The sequence below is a fragment of the Euprymna scolopes genome, chromosome 5 (genome assembly GCF_053919585.1).
Source record: "Euprymna scolopes isolate OS-2025 chromosome 5, ASM5391958v1, whole genome shotgun sequence".
NCBI lineage: Eukaryota > Metazoa > Mollusca > Cephalopoda > Sepiida > Sepiolidae > Euprymna > Euprymna scolopes.
This window is the reverse complement of record NC_136486.1, coordinates 140945669-140973254: the sequence shown is the minus strand read 5'-3', so window position 1 is coordinate 140973254 and position 27586 is coordinate 140945669. Positions and strand designations below refer to the sequence as shown.

At 32.4% G+C, this 27586-nt stretch overlaps 1 protein-coding gene across 1 annotated transcript in view; it reads right to left on the bottom strand.

Annotated features, from left to right (window-relative positions):
- LOC145276640 (uncharacterized) overlaps nucleotides 1–27586 on the bottom strand; it is a 748502-nt gene that overhangs the window by 471503 nt on the left and 249413 nt on the right. The window lies entirely within an intron of this gene.

Sequence of the window (27586 nt, the reverse complement as noted above, 5' to 3'; positions counted from 1 at the left end):
CGCGCATAAGCCTGACGAATCCTATAGTTGGATGAAACGCAGAATATTCAGTGTAGCTTAATCGCCATATATATTTTATAAATTACTAACTAGCTCTACCTACGTATTGAGAACTTTTGAAGTAAATAGTTAAAGTTTACGCATAAATCTATACTTTCATATATTAAATTTATGCGAATAAATGAAGTAGTTATATATATATAATTCTGATTAACAAGTTTGAATTACCGATGTCGACATTACTCAGCACGAAACCTTCATCGTGAAATTATCAGAGTTTACACTGATCGGAACCATGTAGATAAAAAATGTAAATGGTAATATTAATCGGAGTAATTCCAACACCCAAATTATCAATCCTCACTTGAAAGAAAAATCCGAAACATGATATTTCAGAAATGTTCCGAATATTGTGATTGTTTTTCTGCAGTTTCTCCTTGGTTTATTGAGAAAATACAAACGTTCAAAGCATACCGACGCGAAGCAAATTATTTAAAAATTAAAAAAACAAAAAAAAAACAAAATGGAATGAAAATTGATGCAAGCCAAGCAAGCTAACAAATCAGACCAATGCTGCATTTACACAAAGAGCATACACCATATCAACGAGCAGTTCCAAGCAAAGCATTCACATATATCATCGTATATTTTACAAATGCGTTCAGTATCTCTTATTGTTTGTATCGGTGAATGTTGCGTATATACTTTGATGGATCTAAATTCTCACATGCTTGCTACTATCTTAGAAAGATTTACTTATCTAGTACGTGAAAGTTTCGCAATTTACATATCTTTACATCTTATAAAGATGTTGGTAAAACATGTCTTTATTAGATTTGTATTTCAACTTAAAATATAAAAACACATTTTAATAACCACCTGCAAATTGAGACATTTTTCCAAATAGAAAAAATTGCCAAATGCATTTTTTCAAATCCGAACATTTTTTTGTATTAAAAGAAAACAAGTAAATATATTTAGTTCTGAATAGTATTTCTCTATTTTATTTGTTTCTGGAAGTGGTTATATCTGACAACTAGTTAAATTAAAAATTATTTCGATAAAAATACGCATATATTAACATGGACATGTAGAATTAAACATGGCATATACATTAGTTCATCAGGAATTATAGCAGGCAGAATGATTTTTCATGTAGATATGTAATATGTTCGATATTTATCATATACACTGCGTATCAAATTATTAACAAGTTTACATATTTTTAAATATATAAGGAACGAGTGAATAAACACCTATGAAACTTTGACCAAGTACTTACAATACTATTCAGCTACTCCAGTAAGAAAATAAAAATATTTAAAGAGTATTAGCGAAACTATGGCAGAAGATAGGAATATCTGTTGATTTCAGTGTGTCAAGTTATTAACGAGGTTGAGAAAAAACACAATATACCCAGAACTTGTGATTGAAATGATTTGCAGACATTAAATGTACTAGGAAAAATTATTCGAACACAATAACTACATAGCAATTTCTACGTTGACATAATTAGTAGGGCATATGCGATTCTTTCTTATGAATGAATTGTAAAAGATGCTGATGCACAGAATTAGTAAAATTTGTGATTTCGTCAAGTTATTCCTCGCGATACCTCTTGGAGAGCATCCCACAACTCATCTTTGCTTTTATATTGGCGTCCACTTGCATAGAAGCGTCGCATCATGATACTCCAAAGATTCTACATTGAGTTCAAATCTGGTGAATTCGTACGCCACTCCATCTTCCGTAGCCTAGAGAACCCCAGTTGTTACAAATACTCTTTGCTTTTGTTTGCTGCATGCGAGGGAGCATTATCCTGCATAAAAATAATGGTTCTTCTGACTGCCTTCTTTTGCTTCTTCAGCCATCATTTTAAGTGCGCCTTCAAAAAAGCTATGTAAGCATTTGACGTCCTTTTTACGACTTCGGGGACTCTCCATTGGTCAATTAAAGTACCTCCGAGAATCCTACCCAAAATCATTATCCCAACCCCGCTTTGTTGGCACCTTAAACTCTGATGACGATGTCGTCCATCTAGGACCAACCGCTTCCTCCAGGCATCTGAGCACTCAAGAGTGACACGCATTTAATCCGTGAACAAAACTTTGGAAAATCCGTTTCCATGTTGTCCTTTGCCCATTTCAATCGGTTTTGTATGTGATGTTGCTTTAAGGGAGGCTTTGCACAGGCTAAATAGACTTTGCCACTTTTCAGAAGGCGACATAGAGTACTTTTTGAGACATTCTTCACTCTGGCTTGGTCAAGACTTCTCGACTTGTCTGCCCAGCGTTTTTAACATTTAATTTGGAGTAGAGAACGGCGTGAAACAATTCTAGATTTACCATTATCTGACCTCTTACGTACCTTTGTCGGGTCCTTGACAAATTTCTTCAGTTTGATTGTACCTTGCCTATAATTTTCGATATTTCGAGGGAAGTTTTAACTTTTGTTGGCTGTTCTTTAATAGTACTCTTTTTATAACTACTCAAACCACCTTTACGACCCATTATATTGATGAAAAAACTGCCTTGTTAATAATTTGACACACCTCAAACATCGTGGATTCAGCAATTACGATGGCAAGTTGTTTACATTACGTGGAATAGTACGCAAATTCCACAGTACACGCAGCTCAGTATTGCCAAAGCTTCCGAAGTTTTTGATATGAAACTACCTTTAAGTTCCTGAAACTCATTAAAAAAATGTTATCTCGTTAATAATTTGACACGCAGTGTATAATGACATATTTCATAAACCCATTGTATATTCCAATAAATTTCCACATTTCACTATTCCCAAGTAGTTTAATAATTATTTGAATATTCTAATACAGTTTCATTAATGTTTGGATATTTCAATTACTGTGTGGTTATTTCAATATACTTTTATATGTATTTGAGTATTTCAAATAGTTTACATAAATATATGGATAAATAGAATACATATATTTCGACCCTTGGTTTCGCTGTCATGATATTGTTTCCCGGGTTTACCTAATGAATTTGAAAAAGGATAACATGTCATTAATCCCCATCTAATATCTCAGAAAAAACATTCATGGCGATTCTCTATAATTCCTAATCATTTTCAGTGCTGTTCCTGGCCACCCCTCCATATATATCATGATCGTCACATTTATTATAAGCGTGTGATGTATATCATAACTGATTGGTTAATCCGGATGCGAGTTTATAAGAACAGTTACCCATGGCCATCTACACTCCTTTCTAAAATATTTTTTATACTTATTCTGGGAAAATAATATTCGTCCTTGCATCTCAAACTATAGTTTAATAGTGATTTGATTTTTGGAGAATGTTTGTAACATAATGTAAGAATTTGGAGGCGTGGCGATGGAATGAAACCAACAACTCAAATAAATATGTGTATAAAGGATAAATATCGAGAAAAGACTGAAACGGAACAAGGAGACACAAGAAAGGAGAAGAGAGGGAGAAAAAAAAAGAAAGAAAGAAAAGTAAACCCCTACGGGCACATTGCCCAGTGACTCGTCTGCTCACTCTTCATACTTCTACGAAATGTTGAACTATGTAAAACTGTTATAGTGTTCTAATAGCGAGTACTTGTGTTGCTTACATGAAATAGCAAAAAAAAAAAAAAAAAAAAAAAATGAATCCATGCTTCTCCATCAAGAGAAATTGTGCCTATGTTTTCATTTTCCGTTGCGACCTAGTGTATATAGCTTAGAGAGAACTGGTTATGTTTTTGATTCGAAATGCGTACAAATTATGTCCTGTATTATTTTGACAATGGAATTTCATTCCAATAACTCTTACGAATATATCGAATTTTAATATACGCATTGACGGCAGTCTTAATTTTTATAAGATTAAGAAAGGAAACCCTACATTATAACACATACCATGACGGTTTTCACTTATTCGGCGAGCGTAATGATAACGAAAATATATCGTTGTCTCGCCCCATAATTTGAATAACACTTCTGAATATAGCATTTGCACCAGTATAGGTGACCTGTCCTTAATATTACCCTAATTAAAAATCAACAGGCATAGAACGTTCAGTTTATAAATCTTAACAAGACATGTCCACAATGGAAATACTATTTCTCGAAAAATCACATGCTCAAAATGTTCACTATTTTATTCGTACTGTTAGTTTTATTTGAAACTATTTTTAGTGTACATAATATGTAAACTTACCATGAATTATATTAATTTGTCATAAGCTTATCGAAAATATCTTCAATAACTTTTTGTTATGAAACTGTTAGAAAGGTAATATTATTAAGTATTATAAAACTGTATAAAATGCTCTTTATGTCCTGATATATAACGAGTATATGTTCATATTTGCTGTTATTTTCCTGTTTTTTTTATTTAGAGGTAATATACAAAATTTTAATTTTATTAAATACGAAAAAAAAGTATTCGGAGAAAATGTAACGTTACCCCCCTGTAAAGTGAAAATAAATGCGACATGACCATGCCAGTATTGTTTTTTTTCTAAACAGTTCACTTGTAAGTGAAAAAGACTCAAGCTGAGATCTAAACCGAAACAAAGACACTGAGTCAAAGGCGATAACAATTACAAAATGTTCTCAAACCTACTTAATGTTTATATAATGTAAACGATTCACGCATGCACAGTCGTGAAACATCAAACAGATAAATATTCTATGACTCCCACGTACAAATTTCTCAATTTAGATGCAAATAATAAATAAAATATTTATCAATATTCAAATTTTATTTTTAGCTGCAATATTTTAAGTCTAAAAAATTCTTATTTTTTACTTTACTAGAATATCTTGTTCTTTACTTTTCCAGGTTGAATTTCTTGTCCTTTACTTTTCATGGTTTAATCAAATCTTAAGAATATTACTTTTCATGCGCGCATTTTTCCATATAATCCATGATTTTTCCAGGCATTGCTATTGTATTAATATATAAATTTATAATATGTATTAATGATTGTCAAAAAAAATTAGCTCTCAAACACACATTTATGCAATATTTATTATTCAATCACAATAGTTCCGAGTCAGGGTCTCTACCGAGACTGCGGTTCATGAATTCGTGATCTGTATAGAGCGTAAACTAACAAAAAAGAAGATGACACTCGGTGTCTTTTTAGATATCGTTGGAGTTTTCGACAACATACCCTTCAGTAGTATGTTCAAGTCGCTACGAGAACTCAATGTGCCACCAGTACTCATCCGATGGATTGAGTATATGGTGAGGCACAGAACAGTTCAAGTAGAACTACTGAGGGCAACTGTTAAAAGGAAAGTAGTTAAATGAAACCCCCAAAGTGGGATTTTATCACCTTTACTATGGAACTGTATGCTGACTCCTCTTTTAAAGGAGTTTAAAAATAGGAATAGTTGTGCCCAGGCTGATGCTGATGACATCGCAGTGCTGGCCGCGGGTTCAAAAACATCATTGGTCAGACGCATTGCCAGAATGGGACTACATTTTTCATCAAATGTGATAACGAAAAAGTTGAGCTCATTCAAAGAATATGTATATCATAGAATTCACTAATATTTTTAATCGATAAATTCACCATGTTTTGCTATAAAATCATAAGGAGAGTTTTAAAAAAATAGTTATTAAAAAAAAGTTCGGTTTTTTAATTATGAAAAAAAAAGATACACGGGATTGAACCTAAAATCTTTCCACCAACGCCCGGTACTCTAACCGTTACACTAACATGTCATATTAGAAAAATCGCAGTAACCAATATTTATATACAAAAAAAGTTATGCAAAATAAAAAAAGCGTTAGTCACTTATGTACTTACTCTCCTGTTTGTGAACCCACATATTTTGTTGTAACTTTTTTTCTACAGAACCAATTTTCGAATTTTTTTTTCAAAATGTAGCTAATGAGGTGTTCTATCCAACTATATAGCCTGTTTGAAATTTAATTGCGAACAGAATTAGTGGTGGGGGTTTGAATGTGTCTCGATTCATTCAATTTCGGACTTAAGCATATATTCAACCACTACCGTGGTTGAAGGATATATATATATATATATAATTATATCAGGAACATGCGAGCATAAGTAATATGGTTAAGCTTAAACATGGAAAAGTAAAGCACAAGTTGATAAAACTAGAAAAGAAAAGGAAAGCTATTCTAGTAAAAATATTAATAAAGTTATAACTTAAAATATTGCAGCATTAAGAATTGATTATATGATATCAATTGAATAAAAAAAAAACTTAATGCTGCAATATTTTAAGTTAGAAATTTATTATATATTTACTAGAATATTTTGTTTTTTTCTTTTCCAGTTTGACCTAGTCCTTAACTTTCCATGTTTAATGTTAACCATATAACTTTTCATGCTCGCATTTTCTATTGAAATCCATAATTATCCAGGCTTCCAGAAAATTCATTTGTTCTCCGTTTAAATTAAGTCTGATTTTTGACCCCATAAACATAGCATACACATATGTAATAACAATATATCAAACTTGTCTGCTTTCAATAAAATCCCCCTAATAATCCCCCTTTCATTCTTGTATTCTCTCGCTTTCACTTGTTACTTCTCATTTCGCAAGAGCGGTGAATTGATAGCAACAGTAGTTGATGAAGCAACGTGGTTGCTATGGAAACCAGTCACAAAAAACATCGCTCAGCTCCTTACATTTTCTACGATTTTGAACACCAGCGAATTCATAACTTTTGTTTTACTGAACGAAAATTGAAAATTTTGTCACACTTTAGCTGAGAAGATCGTCTATAAATTGTAATAATTGTTTTAAATTTAGTCAAAAATGATTAAAACTGCCGCTTAACCATATATTAAAAAACACAGTAGTCTGAATGATGTATGCATGTATGTATGTATGTATGTATGTATGTATGAATATGTCTTAGCTTGTGGTATTAATGATATAAAACCTTAGAACTTTGAATTACAGTAGAAAATGCATGTGGTTATTTCGATTCTCGCAAAAAATTGTCATATTTCTCCGTCCAATGATTATCATACATTTGCCATAAAAAAGTTGTTCTCATGTTTTTTAATGTAAAATAAACAATCTTTATATTACATAAAATAATAATTCTTCAATAGATACTATTCAAAAATATTAATAAGGTACTTATTTAATTGTTGATTTATATCAGCGTTTCTAAATTCCTGTGCTATATAGTTCCTCTATACCAATATAAATATAATTATTCCGGTAATCTCCTAAGACCAACTGGGTCAACGAAATTAGGCTTTATATGAAGATTAGCGTTACCAATACCAGATGGGTTACAATTTGGGAATACTAAGCACTCTATGTACTACGCCGGGATGTAGAAATTTCCAGGTTGATATCGTAGAACGAGTTATATCCACTGGGAGAGATGCATTCTTAGTTTTTGTTAAGACATGCATTTAAATGAAGAAATATTCCGATGTAAAACCTCAATTCTTCTATCTGTTTCATCCTATTGCAACTATTGCACCAAAAGTGTGGCTCGTTCTGCACAAAAACTTCACTACTAAAATCAATAAAAATATTGAAGATCACTCTATTTTAAAATAAATCCCTACAATAAAGATAAAACAGTCATTATGAAACACTCGCAAAATTGTTACACTTTTGAGGGGAATAATTAACACTTAAAATTCCTATCATTTTAAAACTTATGTAGACGCATTACGCTCTTTAGGAAATGCAAAATTTCATCAAACACTAAAAAGCTAGAAAACTTTGTATAACTGTCGTAAAATGATTTGATCAAACAAAACGACTATTCACGAGAATATATGGGGAAAAGAAAAGAACCGGGTTTTTATACAGGAATTAAATCACAATACAAAATGGACTTTTACGAAAATTTGAAAAGAATTTTAAAAAACATCATGAACCAAATAAAGATTCTTATTCATCGGATTTTGCCTGTTTGCATACTCCACAACTTAGCTTTCATCGTCCCTTGACTGAAAATGTAAATGGTATGTTTCTAATTATATGATGTGGCTCGTCGTACCTTTTGTCATTATATTGATGATCTGTGTTTAGTGAATATTTAAACAAACATTTGATATAGTAAACTATATGTAATAGGTGTAATATTAGTATATATTATTCACAGTTTTTATCTATAAGATAACGGCTCAAAACCGGTTACATTTTGATTGCTATGCAATAAAAACCAATGACTATTTTCTTATATACATTTGTATAATTTACTACACAACTAAATTTAATGACTGAAATGAGACAGCGAAATCAAGTAGCAAGTAAGATTAAAGTGTCGTAAGTGAATACGAAAAAGGAATCTACAATTCTAAGGAGAAAAAAAAACGTTTAATATTATGTGTTTTTCTCAATCTGCATTATTAGAAATGATACTTTATACATGAAAAATAATTTGGCTGATGTAATTATATTATTTTATATAGATATTATATCGAACAATACCGGAGCGTTATTTTGCGTTATTGTTGACGGTAGTGTGCATATACTTATTATAAAGTTCCTTATTAAATCAGTTTCTTCTTGTCCGAATGAAATTGAAACACTTATGTCAATGTAAACTAAACTTACATGTAATCTATATATTACGACGATCCAAGGTCGTTATCGCCCAGAATAGGTAACAGAATAGCACTTTTATAACAGAATACCTATGACCAATGTGGTTGGAATAAAAAACCTAACTAATTCTAGCGCCAAAAATAAAAGCAGCCATTATTTTGGGAATTACTCAGTCACTCAGTCAGTCAGTTGTTACGATCCCGTCCAGTCCACACCTGCTGAATGATTTTTGAAGTCCGTTATCAACAAGCAAATGGCAACGTAGAAAAAAAGAAGAAAAATTACGACAAACAGATTATTTCTTATTTCCTGTAATATTTAGAAATAGGATACCAAGGGAGGGTGATACATAAGAGGCTCTTCCGAGATTTATTTTTGTCCTTAAGACAAAATACTATAAAATCGGACCAAGGAAAATTATGAGAAACACCCAAAAGCGAAAATCAACAGTATACAAAAAACAACAACAAAAAACAAACACACACAAAATAAACAAACAAAAAAAAACCGCGCGGACAAACCAGACGGAGGCGTCGATAGACAGTTTCAATAAAAGTTCGCAAGAACAAAGTATTTGAACTTCGTCAACTATGCACAGAAAAAAATGACAATGGTGGCAGTGGAAAGGTTCTTCGTTGAAGCGTCTCTAGAAAAACTGAATGAGATGCAGAAAAGAATAGAAATAACGGTCGAATTGGAATGGAAACGAGGACACACTATAAGGAAAGATAAGATAATCCAAGCCATAGTCGAACACATGATGAATGTGTAGATGTCCAAGCCAGAAATAATAGCTTGTTTATCTGCTAACTCGTCTAAGTTATCGAGCGAGCAAATGGGATTAGAAAATAAGTGACAAGCGAAGGTAAAATTAAAAGAAAAAAAAACAAGAATTGAGCAAGAAATTAGATTAAGAAAGATAGCTGACTTGACCAAAAAGTTAGGTTCGTACCTAAATTCACTGAAGGCAACGTGGATGAATATTTTCCACACTTTTAAAACACTGCAGTCAACTGAGTGGCCAACCGAGAAGTGGACGGTTTTACTGCAAACAAAACTCACAGGAAAAACACAAAAGCATTCACCACTTTGTCGATAGAATGTGTCGATTACGAAATAGTCAAACGAAAAATTCTGCCAAGTTTCGAATTAGTTCTGAGGCCTATCGACAAAAATTTCGGATGCTAAGGAAGAATGAGACACAATCATTTAAGGAATTCGTAGGGGAGAAAGAAAAGACTAATGCATAAATGTTGTGACGCCCCCCCCCTAAATAATAATGGAAATGCAGACAAAATTAACTAACTTGTATTAATAGAAAAGGTTCTAAACTGGTTGTCTGAAGCAATGCGAATCCATCTAAATTAGAAAAGGATCAGATTAGGCAGCGAATTAGCAACAATGAACGGTGAATATATAATAACCCGAAAGAGAAATACAAGCAAACCAAATATAGCAAGACGAGTGAGTAAATTTAATGAAGTAAATATGAAGACAGATGACTGTAAGAATGGCCGATGGACGCCATTCCAGAAGTCAAATCGAGTTCCATGTTATAAATGCGGAAAGGCGGACTATATAGCAATACAATGCCGACTAAGCCAAGGGTCCGATTGAAAGAAAACAGACACGAAGCTGCAAGAGGTCATATTGTCAACACCGAATAGCAAAATATTAACTCTTCACAAGGGAGGAAGGAACTATGAACGAAAAGGGAAACGAAATACTGATGAAATACTTTGACACGGGCTGCTCGGTTATTAATCCTTAGAATGTGCCAAGAAGTCGAATAATGGGGCAAATATCGATCGGCGGAATAGGAGAAGGAGTAATAATGAATAAATCCGTGATAAAGGTAAACCTGAGAGCGGACAGAGTAAGAAAGAGAATAGAGGTCGGAATCGTGGAAAAACTTCCAGTAAAGGATATAGATTTCCTAAGAAACGACGTTACTATTGAACTGACCGACATAGATTAAATTTAGTCTACAGAAAAAAGTGAGAAGTGTACACATGCACGATTTGCATAGCAGAAGACAAACGGTTGACAATGAGTAAAAAACATCAAGCAAATCGCGTGATGAGATGACAGCATTAGACCAATTGCATGATGAGAAAATCGCGCCATTGGGCAAGTCACGTACTGAATTAATAAGGGCTCAAAAGGACGACGATATTCTAAGAGAAAAAGTTAAGCAAATAAACAGGCCGACTGACGGAAGGCATACACAACAGGATTTCTCTTACGAGGGAATATTAAAAAGAAATTATTATTCTGCGAAACAGAAAAAATGGTAGAAAAGAACAATGATGTTAACTAATTGTGCCAAATAAATATCGTGAAGATGTCCTTAGATTAGCCCCTGAAGTCCCGTTAGCTAGACATCTGGAATTTAACAAGACCCAGAGAAAGTTGACTCGAAATTTCTATTGGCCTGTCGTGAAGGCCAGTGTAAAAGAATTCTGTAATTCGTGTGGAATATATCAGAAACACAGGGGAACCTGAAGCAGACATAGCACGGGGACCGTTAAAGCTAATAACCGTTAAACAACTTTTTAACAGGGTACTGATTGATTGCGTCGGACCTTTGCCGAAAAAAAAAATCGGGGTATAAGTATTTGACAGTGATGTGTGCTAGCTCCCGATTTCCGGAAGGTATTCCATTACGCAACATATCTGACAAGCAGGTGGTGGAAGTATTATAACACTTCTTTACAAAGATGGGAATTCCGAAAGTCATCAAGTTTGATAGGGGGACAAAATTCACGTCCAACTTATTGAAAAAAGGTAATATAGCTACTGGGAATAAAACCTATCGCCGTCCATTTTATCCGGAGTCCCAAGGAGCGTTGGAGCGGTTTCACGCAACATCGAAAAGCATGTTACGAGCTCATTGTGCTGAGCGAAAGAATGATTATAATAGAGAATTACCCTTTGTGCTGGTTGTAAAAGAGATTCGGAGCAAGAATCGCTCGGGTATAAACCGTTTGAGCTATTATACTGACGAGAAATGATGATCCCCCCCCAATGGAAATAGACCAGTAGGAAAACACTGATAAGATGCCAGAATTAATAAAACAATATGTCGGAAACCTATGAGAAAACCTGAAAAGGGCTAAAAAGACGGCGGGAAGCCATCTAATTAAAACTTAACGGAAATGCGACATCTATACAACCGCAAGGCCAAGAGTAGAAAATTCACTGTTGGAGACAGTTACGATCTATCAACGAAATCTCCATTTGACGTAAAATTCACTAGTTTCTATATAGAGTCTAATAAGGTCAATGACCTGAAATATAAAATAAGAAATCTAGGAAGAAGAAAAATACAAGGATGCCATATAAACATACTGAAAACATGTGGAAGGGGAAGATAATTAAAATTTACCTGTTGGTAAGGAAAATATAATTGAAGATAAAGAAACACTATTAGACAGTAGTGTACACATAAAGGAGATCCCAATGAAGTTAACTCACTCCATAGTAGTAGAGTATATGTGCGAAAAATTGAACCATTTGTCGGAAGAAGAGAAACAAGATATGGTCAATATGAATAAATTTCAAGGACTGTTCTCGTATATCCTGAGACAAACTAACGTTATTGCGCATGAAATGGAAGTAACAATTAACCAGCCTGTCAAGCAACACCCATACCGGGGAAATCCTAGGAAAAAGGAACTGATAAGGAAAACAATTGAATGTATGTTCAAAAACGACATCATTGAACCAAGTTTCAGTGAATGAATATCATCGTGCGTGTTGGTGGATAAGTTAGATTGCTCGGTCCGATTTTGTACAAAGTATCGGAATTTAACGAAATTCCTAAGGCTGATTCATATCCTATAGCTAGGGTAGAAACTTCCATCGACCAGATAGGAAACGCTGAATACATCACCGAATGTGATTGATTAAAGAATAATGGTCAATACTATTAACTAAGCAAGCAAAGCTTAAATCCGCGTTTGTAGTGCCTGGAGGAAAATAATATTACAATGTTATGCTATTTGTCATGAGGAATTCCCAAGCAACCTTCACTCGATTGATAAATAGGTGTTTGGCTTAAATTCCAAACGTGAGCGTTTTCATCGATGATAGTGTCATCTGCAATGAGCATTAGAGTGAACATTTCAAAGGTTAAATGAATCAAATTTGATGATCAACTTGGAAAAGCGTAATTTCGGAAAGGTGGAGGTCAAATATTTACGTCACACAGTAAGTTATGGGTGTGTAAGATAGAGGGAAATTAAAGAGAAGAATATTAAAGAAGATTCCAAGCCGGTGAATGTATGACAAGTTAGGCTATTTCTGGGTATGGCAGGCTATCTTCTGAAATTCTGCCATAATCTTTCCAACATCGTGGTGACCCCGACAAACCTTCTAAAAAAGGAAATAGATTCCCATGGACATAGGAATATCCAGATTCATTCGGACAAATTAAGCAATATCTACGCAATGAACCAGTGCTGTTAGCACCAACTCTAATTACTCATTCACTCTACACCCCGACGCCAGTGAAAATGGGGTCGGTCCTGTGCTGTCTCAAACGGAGTGTAACAGGAACTTAAAACGAATCAGTTATTTTTTCTTAAAAAACCCGAATAACCAGCAAAAGCAATACTCTGTTATCGAGCAGGGAACTCTGGCGATTATATTGGCCATGGAAAATTTCGAAATATGTATTACATCGGGGAAGGCTCCCACAGATATATATATATAGAGAGAGAGCCATCATAACACATTAGTATTTTTGAATATAATGTAAAATAAAAATCGCCGGTTGCTAAATTGGTTTCTTATTCTGCAAGAATATCCCTTACAAGTTAAAAATATAAAGTAGAAAACTATGGTGGTAGATACGCTTTCTTGATGTAAGATGACGGATATGCAAAAATAGAAAATTCTCACTTAAGCAGCGGAGGAATTATTCCATAGTCGAAGTGATTAAAGAAAAATAGTCCAGGGTCTGGATTTAAAAAGAAAAAGAAAAACATTTTTTCTCTTAAAAATGCTAGGATGTGAAGATGCAAGATCGTTATCACCCAAAATAGAGCATTCTAATAAAGAAAAAAAACAGTGGCCAATCGGGTTGGATAAAAAACCCTAACCTACTCTAGCGCCAAAAAACAAAGCAACCATTGTTTTGAGCATTAGTGAATCAGTCAGTAAGTTGTTGTAAAGATCCCATCCGGTCCACACTTGTTGAATGATTTTGGGACTCCGTTTTCAATAGGACTGTGACAACACGATATTCTTTTCATTATTTTGACTGTCAAGATTATATCCGACACAGTAAGCCACAGTCAATCAACCGAGAATCACATCAGTCTAAAGAAAACGTATAAGATATTAACGGATATATTCAAGACACAAATTAATGAAAAGAATATGCTGTTGTAACAGCTCTAATTATCAACAAGAAGTGGTAACGTAGAAAAAAGAACAGAAATTACGAAATTTCTCGAATGAAACGGCTTTTGTATGCTCTTATATCGACATTATATGAACCATCTTGAAAAAGACGGTCAACTGCGTAATTTTTTTTTGCTTAACGTTGGAATTTGGATAGTTGTCTTCTTGTATATTATTATGAGTTTCTAAAACAAATTATTACGTTAACGTTTTTATTTTTAGCCAAAGGCGTCGTCTTTACCTTTCTATAGGTAGACATTGTCATGAGATCTTTTTTTAAATGCACCGATAATTGACGTAACCCCTCCAAAGCGTATAGGCAGCACTTTTTAGTTAAAATCGTAATAACTTATATTTCATTCAAATTTTGACGGCAAAGTCGATCGAAATGTTGTATATCGCATGCTCCTCCTTATGACCCTCTCGACAAACAGATTATTTCGGATTTCCTTGAATATTTCGAAATAGGACCCCAAGAGAGGATAAAACAACACACACACAGACGCATATATATATATATATATATATATATATATATATATATATATATATATATATATATGAAATTAGTATATTTAGTCGGCATTTTTTCATTCAAGTAAACATAAAATGCAACGGAGACATATTGCTTCATTATTCTTCTTTTTAATATTTCGATTTTCCGTACAGTCTTTTTTATATCACAATCGAAAATATTAATAAAGGTTTCATAGTCGTTACTGTCACGAGCGCTTTCGATCTGTCCACGAACCATCTTCAGGTTTTGAGATAAAAGTACAAAGGAGTAAAAATGGAAATTAAAGTGAAAAGTAACATGTACATTAAAACGCGTTAGGTGATGGTAACTTAAAATATATAAAATCGATGAGAATTCGATTAAAAATATAGAGGCCAAAAAATCAATTTTATAAAAAGCAATACAACTCAATGATAACTTCTGATCTAAAAGATGCGGCCAAAGTAGTACGTAGCCATCATAATATAGTTATAAAAAAGCTGATTAATCTAATATCTTTTTCATCATTAACACATCTGATTATAATAAAAAAAAACTTATGATCATTCTTAACGATCATACGAAATTTAAAAGAGTATAGTATATTCTTACAAATACATGAAAAACACAGGTTAACAAACTAATTACAGCTAATAACGCACACTTTGGTAATTATGAACCCGCTAAAATAATTGGAGACTATAAACCTGTTAACCCAACTGGCACAGTCAACATACATACACCTAATTCTCTTCTCAGACCTTTCATATCCCAAATTCTACTCCCATCTATCTTCGAACAAAAACATTAAACGAAATTATTAGCCCGTATATTCCAAGCAAATATAGTGTTAACCCGCACACGAACTAACGCAAATACTAACATCAATGCAACCGGAAAACAAAATAATTACTTCTCTCGATGTAGAAAGTTTATTCACTAATGCATCTGTAGTAGAAACAGTAGATATAATTATAACAACAATTATCATAATCCGTCACACACCCCTTTTAGAATTAATAAAACAAATATTTTAAAAAATTACTATTAATGTGTATTACAGAAGTACCTTTCTCTGACTCCAACAGTAACACATATACCCAACGAGATGTAGTGGAAGCCTCCTGAACTTTAAGAATGGGTGCCTACAAAGGTACTAAATAGTCAATATTAAAAATTATTAAATCGCGCTAAAATGATGTCATTTACTGAAAAACACTACTCATTGAAAAAAAACATTAAACAAGTATTCATTAACAATCACTTTCCGAATTACATTGTTGATGAACAAATACAACGAATGCAACAATCTCTTCAAAACCCTAATAATAATATTAGCCAGCATCGTCGTGAAAACTCCATTAATATATTTTGCCAAAATCAAATGACACCCAACTTCAGAATCGAATAAAATACAATTAAAAGTTCGTTCGAAAACAACTCTAAACTAAATTTGTTATTTACTACAAGAAGTTTAGAACACAAAACCCCATTATTAGAAACAACTCATCACCGGCTATAAAAACGTTGGAATATTGTTTCTGACATGAGTAAAATCGCAATTGGAAGAGAAGCTATAAATACCTTATGTTTCAAAATGGCGTAATGGAACCATATTATTAGGTATTTACAGCTTCTCTTCCGATTTCGGGCTTTTAATACTGTAAAAACACACTTTTTTCCATTTTAACAGATTGATTGTTGCTATTTCTTCTGATGAGTTAAGGGCATAATAGATTCACTGGTTGATATAATAATTAAGTGATTGATTTGCGTCACGAAACAGATACTGTCAAGAATTGTAAATACAACTGAATTAAATGTATAAATTATTAGATTGTCAGCATCACGAATTTTGGAATATAGTCTTCTGTCGTTTAATAACTATCCACCCCATGCTTCCGTTCAGTCTTGAAAGACAAAAGATACCCCTTAGGGGCAGTAGCGCGTCTCATTGTGAGACAAGGGTTGCACAAACCCCAACCACACCTCTCCTGAATCGGCACTGTTTGAGTCCAATGGCAAGGAGAAGACCAGGACGACTGAAAACAATGGAGAGAGCACATACAGCACCTGAAATCCAAAATGGTCACACATTTAGTACAGACCAGTTCAACATTGCTTAATTCGGTGATCCAACGGGAACCGGTGTGTCAACATGATTATGACGTATCAACTAACTATATTGCTCTGTAATTACATTGAGCTTCCTACATAAGCGTTGTTATATATTATAAGAAATTATATTTCCATATATATATATATATATATATATATATATATATATATATATATAACATGCTTGTATGTACATGTTTCATCCCGGTGCGGAGAGAACTTGAATGCTTGAGTTTCTAATGTCTGTCTGCACAGAAGATTTTCATGACAACGTGGGATTAGGATAATCTTCAATACAAGTACATCTTGACTTAATATTGAAAATCACATAGTAGTCGCAGCCCAAAATAAGATCACTGAGCTATGTCTTACCAGCAGTAGCTTTTTCTGAAGACTAAGGCACGTTCTCCAAGTTATGTTTCCTTAATTTCTGGATAGAACTGTTTTAATTCAAGCCTTAGAACATTTCTTGAATGAAAATCACGCAATGAATTATGATAATAATATAAACATGCTACACAAATATTTTATTGTAAACATATTTTCATTTTAATCTTCGCAACGTTATAGAAATTATTCCCTTTCGTCGATCTATAATTATTCTCCTGAGACAGATAATATTAAAGTATCTTTTTTATGAATATTGTATGTATACATATCTCTGTATTTTATGCGTACAGTAATAACCTCTTAGCTGATTATTTTATTACAAAATTAAGAACCATATTGTATAGTGTATTGGTTTCTAATTCGGCCTATGTTTTTGTTAATTTGATTTTATACAATGTAGATGAAGGAGGAAGAAGACATCCGTTTAAATAATTTCGAGTTTTATGAAATAGTATATTAAATATTGGATAGCAATTTACAAATATTCCTGAGATTTAAATTTCTTTAAAAATATGTTACAATAGTTATATGAGACAACTGCCCATTTCAAGTCTTATCTTTACAAACAAATTTTACTGTCTCTATATTCATCGATATATATATATATATATATATATCATATCTTTGAATTTCACTTTCATTCCAAAGGAACTCGTACTTGACGCTCTAACATTACATATAGATTAAAAACTATGTAATAGCCCGTGGAAATTTTTACCAATATGCTATACATAAGGTTTCCTCTCATTATATTTTTTACCACTCGTAAAACGACAGATGTTGTGAGACACTAATATGTGTGTAGTATTTAATTTTGAAAGTCCTAAAGTACTTATTCCTTTAGTATATATATATATATATATATATATATATATATATATATATATATATATATATATATATATATATATATATATTATTTAGAATTATTCACTTTTTGGGATGTCTGTTCTACTTTTTGAATAATCTTATTCTATTCCACCCATCATTCTTACGGTCTTTATTATCATTTGAAAAATGTAATAATAAAATAAGCTACATGCAGAACGGACAATGTATAAGACATTCATAAAGACGAACATATAGACATTCACTTATATTAAATATTAAAAAATTAACAAACGAAAATCATTACTGTAGATTGATTTAGTTTTGGTTATTAAAACAAAATTCAGTAGTATGTATGCAGTGGTGGCGCAAATGCATCTTCTAAAGTTATTTAAAACAATTTAGATTATTAAGAGGAATATATGCTTCAAAACAATGTATTCCCAAGGAATATATATATATATATATATATATATATATATATATATATATATATATATATATATATATATATATATATACGTTGCATATTTCACGTGTTTATAACACTCTTTCGACTTGATGTAGTTAATAATTAATAATTACTATGCAATTAGAATAATCAAAAAGTAATTGTAAATTTTAGATTTTTCAAACGTACATCTATTCATTAAACTTTTAAATATCAAATTGTTATTAATGTATTCGCACTTATAGATGGAGTTTAGCGAACATAGCAAGATTATTTACTTCGTTATGTTTGTACCCCTATTTTACGGTTCATGCGTTTACTTGAAAATACCTGCTCACACATAAAAATGCATACCTACAGGATGGCCCCTACAAATGTGTGCTGGTAATACATTTTCGCAGCCGAAAAAAGTACTTCATTTTACCCTCAGAATTGATAAAAATAATTTGGAAATATTTATATTTCATCCATAGCAAATCTTTTTATGTCAAAAAAAGATATTCAGCACTTTCGTTTATTTTAATTATGCATCCGCAAAACGCACTTTGTATTTATTTATACAATTTTTAACATATCTAAGCAAATGACTGAAATCTTTAACAGGGACTTCCAGTCAACAGTAGAATTGGGACAGAAATCGATGTAAACATTAAATGTTAGCAAGAATAAGATTACCCCCTTTTAATAACTCCGAGTAACCTTCAAAACTGCTGATTGCTAAAGCTAATGAGCCACATTCTGAAAGCTTACGTTAAAACACTTCGGTTAAACATTGGGAAACAGCATGGATTGGAACGAATATGTTGGGAACATTGCCAAGGCTGGTGCGTAAAAGTTTCGCTCTCTGTACCGTGCTAGGTAAATTTACATAACTGGGAGCATCCTATATATTTCAAAGGCTACCACTCGCTTTTACACGGAGTATTGTTGTCACATCTAAGCTGGTTTATCTGCCACTAGTTACTCTTATACATGGTTCAAAATTGGTTGACAACATAACAGGGCCCGCACTATCAAATAATCTCCAACCTCTGTCCTATCACCAACATGCTATAACCATCTGTCTTTTTTTATACATATTTAAATGATAAGCACACCGACGAACAACAGACATTTTATCTATATACCTTCCTCTCGGTGCACCTCAATGGGTCCCAGACTAGAGTAGGCAATTAATCAATTTGATTGAAAAATGGGAGATTTCACTGATTTTGATGAACATAAAATATGGGGTGAATTATTCGCTCATCTGCTATTATAATCTAATATATAAAATTGTATGTCTCTGTCTCCATATTTTTTAACTCTATCTCCCCTTACATTAGGGGTCGAAGAGCGACGCAAGAAGGCCTCGAATGATTAGATTTTTCTACTGACCCTTATTTTATGTGTTTTTAACTGGTGAAAATAGTTTTAAAGTGCTAAAAACTTGATCAAAATTAAGACAAAACAGGATACATTTTGTACATTAATCTTAGTTCATTTTTAATTTTTAATCAGTTCATATGCGTGTCACGTTGGAACACTACAAACGTCACCAGCTTTGAATGCTATAGTTTTGGCTTCGGCTCTAGATGATGGCTACCAAACATATTTTTATTACTACTTTTGGAATTACGACTCTAAATTATATATTCGAAATCTGGACGGATTAAAATATGATATTAAGAATATTTTATGCCCAGGCAAAGCTGGGTGCTTCCTAACTAGAATACTCGAATATTCAACGTTTTAAAAGTTTTTTTTATACCATATCTGTCATCATTTTACACAGAATTATACAAAAAAATTGATAATTATTTTTGGGTAATATGAAATAATACGTTTAATAATCTTTGACTACCGTAATTAGTTTTATTAAATTATATTTTATTAAAGAAACTAGTCGGAAATTCTCGCATATGTAAGGAAGCTTTTTTACTTATTTTAGTTCACGAATTATTTTTAATTATGTTGTTTACAACATGTTGTTCGAAAGATTGGTTTTAAATAAACTTTAATCATTACGATATCGTTATGTCATAAATTAGTCAATTGGAGTAAATTGTCATGCAACTCTGAATAATCGTCTTTAGAAAGTTGTTCTAATCTTTATTAATATTATTCCATGTTTTATATGAATAAGTTTATTCGTTATGTATTACTTTTAATGCATCCAATCTTCTATTGCTTGTAAGATTCTATAATTATAAATAAATTATAATAAAATATGGGAGGGTGAATTATTCATTGATCCCCACCCAATCCCGGGCAACAGCGGATCTCCCAAAAGGACTATATGTCTGTCTGTCAGTATTTCATATTTTCAAACTCTATCTCCACCGAAAGTAAAAGTCACAGGGTTGCGCTACGGGCTTAAATGATTGGATTTTGTACGGACCGTTATTTTATGGGTTATGTATTTAATGGATAAAAAAATTGTCTAAACTGAAAAATATATTGTACATTTATCTTAGTTTATGTTTTATTTTTAACGAGTTCGTATGCATGTAAGGTTGATACAGTGGTAAAATCATCAGCTTCGAATAATACAGGTTTGGATGGGGTTTTAACTGATGGCACCAAAATACTTATTTTTTTTTATTTTGAGATCGCGACTCTATAATAATATATACGACATCTGGACAAATTAAAATATATTTCTGCGTATATTACAGCAGGACAAAGGCTGAAGCCCTACGCTACTGAATTTTTATTTTATTAATATAATTCATTTGTAAACATATTCCTGTTTTTGTCTTATATGATTCGTCTATATTTGTAGTTCTGTGCAATATTTTTTTACATCTCTAGAATTCTGAAAGATATATATTTGTGTATACTTTTACATTTAGTTTTTAAAATTTATGATAGACAAAACTAATTTATTAGTCAGACACCAAGATTTTTTTCTTTGATTGTTACTCAGCAACTGTAAGCGATTTTACGAAACAACGCATTTTGGAACTCCTTAAAATGGGTTTAATACATTTGTTCATACAAACAACTATTGAATTCTAACGTGTTTATGTAGATTACTTTCAACTTTACAGATTTAGTAATTTAGTTATTTCTGTACTCAACGATATTAAACATCACTTGTAGGTAAAATATTTTATATCTAGTAACACTTTCATTTATTGTATTGCATAGCATAATTATTCATCCTAGAGACAGTATTCTGTTGCTCTACTAATTTTACTTTTTAATAATACGTAACTAAGGCTTCATTATTTTTCCCAAATCCTGCATGTTCTTGATTGAATCAGTTGAATGCCGTGTGGTTTAATATATCTACAATTTAAAATATTTAAAGTAATATATGTACAATTAAAAAAATATATGTACAATTTAAATTATTATATGTACAATTTAAAATATTTAAAATAATATATGTACAATTTAAATAATTCTCTTTTCAATTTCACTGCAAATTTAATATTTCATATATTAATTATTAATTATATGTTAAAGATATTTTTATAATTTTGCTGACATTCAATCAATTATGAACTCGTCTTGCACTATTATGCGTGTATTATTTTTGCACTAGCGGCGCTGTAAAAGACGAATTAACGAACCAACAGCGTGACAAGTATTTTCTGAGCGAACTAATTTAGGACTATATAGGTAAAAAAAATTCTATAAACTTGCTAAAATGAGTCACTCCATTGTGATCAGAAGAGAATTACAATGACTGCCCACAACCAAGGTGTAATGACCAATGCTTTTAAAAAGATGTCATCGCGGTAACGCCAATAAGTGCAGGTTCTGTCACACAGAAGTCGAGTGTGAGCCACCCGATATCAAGTTGTTAGGTTCTGCTGGGGGATGACAGCTATGCGATGCTATACAATAGACTGTGTAAATTTGTCTACTAGACAATTTGCAATAAGATGGATATCGAACGCAGCACCAAGTCATGGAAACATTTACCATTGGAAATAAGTCATACACCATCTACTATGACTATTCAATTTCTCTAGCTACACATTTTGAAAACAGTTATTGAATTGTATCTAAAAGAAAGGTGAAGTAGTCTTAGAATTTAGTTTTCCTAATAATAATAATAATAATAATAATAATAATAATAATAATAATAATAATAATAATAACTTTGTTCATCGAATCTACGTTTAGGGTTAGGCACCGATAAAGAGTGAGGGAAATTATTGATAGTGTTTTCTGCTAGACGGGTGTTTCTTGTGAAAGTTTGTCGAGGGGGGAGTCGAGCAATTTCTATGAAAATGATAAAGCAGAGACAAACTCGCAACATCTCTTCTGTGAGGAAAAGGTTGCAGGGAAGAGAAAAGGACATCCCCTACGAAGCTAGGAAGTCTATTTTGAACTCTATCAAGGCAGGATAAGTCCTTTCTAGCAGCTCCTGCCCGGATGTGGCAACATTACTCCATCCTTGAACGTACCTCGATCCTTATATAAATAGAGAATGGCATCGGCAGTGAGATATCTACTGGATCGATAGAAGGATCCCACCATTTTTCCAGAAGTTTTCCTAATGATGCAGACTTAAACAGGGCTGCGAGGTAACATGTATCGGAATACCCAGGTATTATATACGACATGAAAAGAAACTGTACTCTTGTGAAGATCGCTTTAATTACACTAATTTATGGAGAAACTAAACTCATGCAAAACAATAAAAAAAATAACCAGCAAATAGACTCGGAAAACCAAGTTGAAGAGAGATTTTAGCAATTGCATTAAAAGGTTAGAAACTTAAAAGATACTCCAGTTGGAATATAAGATAGCAGATGAATATCTGGCATCCAGTAGTAATCCCCATCTTCAGCTTGGACAAACTAATTGAAAGAAAAAAGTTAAAAGCCGAGTGTTCTTGCTATCAAATTATTTACTTCATACACATAAGTAAGGTAAAATTTATAACGATACGTTTCCTTTTGTAAGTAACTTTTTCATTTCTTCCCCAATATATGTAAGTTGTATTCGTTTACATACTATGTAAATATTCACTTTTCAATATCTTTAAATATAGACGCAGGCCAAGAAGCAAAGCATTAAGGTCTCCATTAATGATATTTAAGTAATACGCATAACGGGACAAATATGCATAATCTTTCAATTAATAAAAAATGATAAAACAATTTAATGGAGAAATATTTGAAAAAAATGTGAAATCATTGCAATAAAGCCGAAATCCTTCTAAATTTAAATAATTTTGTTTTTTGTAAAGTGGTCGATAATAGCTCTTCAACGAGGTTAGTTACCGTATGCGTAACGTATTAAAATGAAATTTGCACCTCTTATATTAGAAAAAAATCAAGAGATGCAAGTAGCTTGTTGCTTTTAAATAACCCGACATCAAAACTCGAAAAGCTAGGTAAGTACTACATGTCGGTAAGAAAACATGATGATAATAACACTATCTGCAAAACAGTGGCATTAGTAGTAGATTTCATGATTATAATTTATAACATTAATATTTATTGATGCTGTAACTATAACTATATTTTCACAATTCCAAAAACGCATTGTTGTGACCCACGTGATAAAATCTAGATTTTTATATTTTCGTCCATTTTAAAAAAATACTTATACATATTGACATTGAGACTTCTAATCAGGTTACAGTGTTTTTTCCTTAGACGTAATAGAAAATGGTCAACATACACACGTACACGTGTGTATGCCGAGTCTTTTCATGTTATAAACCTCCATCTAGACCGATGTAAATTTCTTTTCATGAAAAACAAGGGGATATTTAAAAGCATTAGTAAACGTTTAAATATGCGCTGAACCTACCCAAAACGATAATATCGAATAAAAATTGTATACGGATAAATAATGTAATCACCTCTGAAGCCAATTTGTCTGGAATCATTCTCTGAAGGAGAAATCCTTTTCGGTAGAGATACTTTTGTTTTAGTCTGTAAGATAACAATTAAGGACACCATTAATAAATAAGGAATCCAAAGGGTTCCGTTAAGGTGCTCCATCCTCTGGCGCATGCGGCAACTATAATAGGATCCGATTTTGTACGCAGTTTTCAAACCGTATACTCAGATAATTATCACGCTTTATTATTCTAACAATATAGCGATAGTAATAGTGGCATGCCCAACAATCAAACGAAAACAAGATGGTGGATAAACACACGTAAAAATACCTTTCATTTACTTAAAAAGAAGGCATCTTCCTAGATTTTACTAAATGATTTTATGATGTGCTCGGTAAATTAAGAAATAAAGACACCGTTAATAAAAATCATTCTTAACTGCAACAGAAAAAATGTGCAAACCCTCTACGATTGTGCATGTCATGATTAGTGTAGTATTGTAATAGTCGTAATCACAGCAATAAGACGGTCGCAACGGACACACATTCCTTCTCTGTGTTTATTCAACACACACATGTAAAAGATGTTATTACTAGAATAAAAACGTTCTTGCGAAGATTAATCTCTCAATCACCTGCATGAATTAAAAATTTATGAAAGTTTTAATTCCGTTTGAATACGTTGTTATTAATAGATTAAATGCTATAACTAGTAACAAAAAATTAACGGCAAAAGAAAAAAACTGCATTTCTTGTGGTAGTGAATGTTATGACGAAAACGTTATTAGTAGTAGTATCGCGTAGTAATAACAGCAAAAATAAACAGTAGATTAACATACGTACGCACATACACATTCTCTCACTTTTCCTTTCCTTGTTTTCATATTAAATATATATGTAAACAAAAGATTTTAATCGAATGAAAGCGTTTGCGCGTGGATTAATTTAAAAATAATCTTACATTAAAAAAATGCTCATGAAATGTTTTCAATTCTGATGGAATAGCGTGTTTGAAGATTAAATGGAGTAACGTTCGGGTTGTTTCGAAAGAATAAAATGCGTCGGCCATGCTGAATGTAACAGAAATTATTATGTAATGTCTGGTCAATATGAAATGTAGAATGAACATTTGTATAACTCACCAATTAGTGTTTTAATTAGAAGTGAATATGAATGGAGCGCCTATCATTTACATAAAATACGTTATAGCTGAAAGATAAATACTATAACTGAAAGATACATAGAATAAGCGTAAACTATAGATTAGTTGCAAAAGTGTCTTGTTACTGGCTTTACGTATGGGATTTTTGAGAGTGACTTTCTTTGAAAAAATAGTAGCAATTTACGAATTGTAATTATACTAAATGAAGTACCGGAAAGCATGCATAAGGTAGGAGTAAATGACGCGACCATTTTAGATAAATGTTTGACTTCGATATTAATTTGTCTAGTGTCCTTTTTACACAAGTATATAATCACACCAATTTTATTGATATAGTGATAAAAATACGAAATACAGGGTGGAACGATAAAGCTGTCGCCCTAAACAAAACAACACTGCAGTTTTATTTTAAAACTTATATTGAAAAATCAATTCAGGTAACTTGATTATGAACTAGTAGAACTGATATCTATTCAAAGTAGCCGGCTTCAGCCTCAATCACCGCCACAGTACCAATATGAAACTGGGAGCATTCCTTTTCCAAAAGCGCCGACAAGAGCTCGGCGGATGGCGGCGATCAGGCTGGTTTGAGTGTTGTGAAAGATCAGGTTGATATGGTCTTGAAGTATGACCAATGGAAGTAATCTGATATATTCAGATCAGGAGAGAAGGGTACACATCGTAGAACTCTTTCTGAAGCCAAGCCTGGGTCTCTTAGAATTTGTGAGCCGGCACCGAGTCCTGCTGCAACACCCAGACTCGGCCAGCAGCCATCTGATTACGACAAGGGATCACTAGACTCTTCAGCGCATCCAGGTACACGTCGATGTTGACTTTCAAGCAAGCTTCGAAAGATGGGAGGTGACATTATATGGCCCTCACTTGAAACCACACCAAAGACGGTAAGAGTTTCTGTAAACTTTGTATTCATCATACTGGGCGTGCCCATGTTATTCCTGACAATTAACCGATGCATTTTTAAGGTGCTGGCAATGGTCTTTTCATAATATGGATAGGTAGAAAGCATGATTTGTACAGCGGCGTATCTCTGATCTTGCTTGTTGAACATTGTGCCACTTCTAGACATGATAGAAGGCTCCTATTGCTCTTGGGATTAGTGCACAACTTGCCAACTAGAAGATGGTTTGCAACCAAATAGAACACTGTTTTTTATCAAACGGAAATAGAATCATGTCGTCTTTTCTAGATGGACAATTTTATTGTTCCACCCTGAACATTGACTTTTGTTTATACGCTAGCTCAAAGTAGAATTTACCAAATGCACGTGAATTTTCCATATCAGTAAATAGACTAATATGATATTCATATATATTTCGTATATATTGCATAGGTTCGATGCTCACTCAGTTGAAATTAACTATAAATCAAGTAAATGATATTCCAAAATTATTGATAAAACTGATTATTTGAAAATAGTATTAAGACACTCGTGTAATAAAGTACGAAAATATTAGTAAATGCTTAATCTTAGAGTTTGCTGCTTAATATTGCACACTTTCGTAATATTTAGAAAATATTGCCTACCATGATTGTGTTGAGTAAATATTTACATACGATACTCATATAATTGTATTGAATAGGTATACGAAATACTAATAAATACAATACTCGTTTTAGATAGCGAATAGTTGAAGCTAATAGTATAGAAGAATACATATAATCACTTTGTCTTCCTAGCGATCTATTTCTTTCTTTCCTTAATGTATTTTAGTTTGTTTTGTTTGTTAAAGTTTTAATTCACTATTGTGGTATCTGCATAAAATAAAACAATATTCCTGGACAACGTCGTGTCCGATTACATAATACTGCATAAATATACACATTTTAGATGTCAAAGTGTGTTTTTATCCCAACAGACTTTTGATTTTAAGTCCTACGATAATGTAAATTTAATACAGAATGTTTCGTTTATGTAGTGTTATAATTCACGGAAACGCTCGTTAAACAACTAATCGTCTTTAAAACCTGACAACTAATTGATATTATATCAACTTATATTGCGCTGTTTCTACATTTTAGATAATGGCAATGACTATAATAAAATCAATAAAATGACTTACATCTCTCTGTTTTTACAAAATCTTGACACATTGAATGTAATGAAGATGCCTGGCGGAAATTTACGTTTCATGAAATAATATATTTGGATTATTTTGATTCATCAAACTCCTGTTCTCATCCATCGTTTTATTCCCACTATTTTTCGGCGGATATAACCTACAAACATATTCTGGTGTATTTTATCGAATTTGTGAATTTGCACGAAATATCGAACGGAACTTTTTCATTTTATCAACGAGACTAGCATACTCTTGTTCTGTCCGCTATAACAGGGTAAAATACTTAGGTAATATGCAATTCTATTTTAATATCTCCTGCACT